The sequence below is a fragment of the Babylonia areolata genome, chromosome 10 (genome assembly GCF_041734735.1).
Source record: "Babylonia areolata isolate BAREFJ2019XMU chromosome 10, ASM4173473v1, whole genome shotgun sequence".
Lineage (NCBI taxonomy): Eukaryota > Metazoa > Mollusca > Gastropoda > Neogastropoda > Buccinidae > Babylonia > Babylonia areolata.
Window position 1 is genome coordinate 32,862,765 of NC_134885.1, and position 2,500 is coordinate 32,865,264.

Below are 2,500 nucleotides of genomic sequence, written 5' to 3' on the forward strand. Positions count from 1 at the left end.
CAGACGAACAGGCCGGGACGGATGAATAGGGGTAGGCAGACAGACAGACGGACAGGCCGGGACGGATGAATAGGGATAGGCAGACAGACAGACCAACAGACCGGGACGGATGAATAGGGATAGGCAGACAGACAGACGGACAGGCTGGGGCAGATGAATAGGGGTAGGCAGACAGACGGATGGATAGGGATAGGCAGACAGACAGACGAACAGGCCGGGTCGGATGAATAGGGGTAGGCAGACAGACAGACGGACACGCCGGGACGGATGAATAGGGATAGGCAGACAGACGGATGGATAGGGATAGGCAGACAGACAGACCAACAGATCGGGACGGATGAATAGGGATGGGCAGACAGACAGACGGACAGGCTGGGGCAGATGAATAGGGATAGGCAGACAGACAGACAGACCAACAGGTCGGGACGGATGAATAGGGATGGGCAGACAGACCAACAGATCGGGACGGATGAATAGGGATAGGCAGACAGACAGACGGACAGGCTCGGATGGGTGGATAGGGATAGGCAGACAGACAGACCAACAGGCCGGGACGGATGAATAGGGATAGGCAGACAGACAGACGGACAGGCCGGGACGGATGAATAGGGATAGGCAGACAGACAGACCAACAGATCGGGACGGATGAATAGGGATAGGCAGACAGACAGACGGACAGGCCGGGGCAGATGAATAGGGATGGGACAAACAGACAGACGGACAGGCCGGGACGGATGAATAGGGGTAGGCAGACAGACAGACGGACAGGCTCGGATGGGTGCATAGGGATAGGCAGACAGACAGACCAACAGGCCGATAGGGTTGAATAGGCGGATGGATGGATGGATGGGTGGATGGATGGATGGATTGATATGGACGGCTCGATCTTGGCACTGGCACCTCATTGTGCCCACCGTCACTTGTTCTTTCTTTCTTTCTTTCTTTCTTTCTTTCTTTCCTTCTTACTTTCTGTTCTTTATTTCTTTCTTTCTTCTTTTCTTTCTGTTGGTCTTTCTTTCTCTCTATTTGAATTTCTTTCCATCTTTCTTTATTTATTTCTTTTCTCTCTTTCCCTCTTTCTATTTTTCATTGTTTACTTTTCTTTCTTTCTGTGCCGCCCCCCCCCCTCCCCCTCCCCGGCATTCCCCCATTCTTTCTAACCTTCGTTCGTTTATTTTTTATTTATTTTTTTGTTACATCTATCTATCTATCTATCTATCTATCTATCCTTTTCTCTGTCTTGCACAAGTTTGTTTTTTGTTTTGTTGGTTTTTTTTTCCCAATATTAGTTTATCATTTATGTTTTCCTTTCTTACTGTGTACACTTCTGATTTTCTCGTGTGTAATGTTTCTTTCAGTCTTTTTTTTTCCCACCACCATTCTTTCTTTGTTTTGTTCTCTGTTCTTTTCCTTCGTTCGTTTATTTATTGATAGTCTGTTCATCTAAGATGATAATTATTAGAGAGTTCTTTCCCTTCCTTCGTTTATTGATTGATAGTCTGTTCATCTAAGATGATAATATTAGAGGGTTCTTTTCCTTCCTTCGTTTATTTATTGATAGTCTGTTCATCAAAGATGATAATATTAGAGAGTTCTTTTCCTTCCTTCGTTTATCTATTGATAGTCTGTTCCTCTAAGATGATAATATTAGAGGGTTCTTTTCCTTCGTTCGTTTCCCTATTGATAGTCTGTTCATCAAAGATGATAATATTAGAGAGTTCTTTCCCTTCGTTCGTTTATTTATTGATAGTCTGTTCATCAAAGATGATAATATTAGAGAGTTCTTTCCCTTCGTTCGTTTATTTATTGATAGTCTGTTCATCTAAGATGATAATATTAGAGGGTTCTTTTCCTCTTTAGCTGCTAGGCATTGAAAGAGGGAACTGCTCATCGATATCATCAATGCATTGAATGAAGTAGACTCGCCAAGTTAAGAGGAAAATGAGTGAGAAAGAAGCCATGGAAAGAAAGACAGAAGAAGAAGAACATAATAAAAGGAAAAAAAAAGAGAGAAAAATTCAACAACAACAACAACAAAACCAGACTACACGCACACACAGACGATCGGCCGTAAAGCACGCACGTGAACACAGAAACACAGACACAGACAGACAGACACACACACACACACACACACACACACACACACACACACACACACACACACACACACACACACACACACACACACATTTCCTTCGCCCCTCTAATCCCCCATCCCTTTTCTCCCACTCTCACCCTCTACCGCTTCCGATGATTTTTGTTGTTTTTTCTTTCCAATTCTTTTTTCTCGCCTGGGCGGGATAAAAAAAAGAAAAAAAAAAAAGATTAAAAAAGAAGAAGAAAAATGCATTGTGTGCTTACCCTGTTAGCCTTATTGAATAAATCAATTCATCAATTCATTCATAAATCAAGTCATTCTCTCTCTCTCTCTCTCTCTCTCTCTCTCTCTCTCTCTCTCTCTCTCTCTCTCTCTCTCTCTCTCTTCTTGTGTACACAC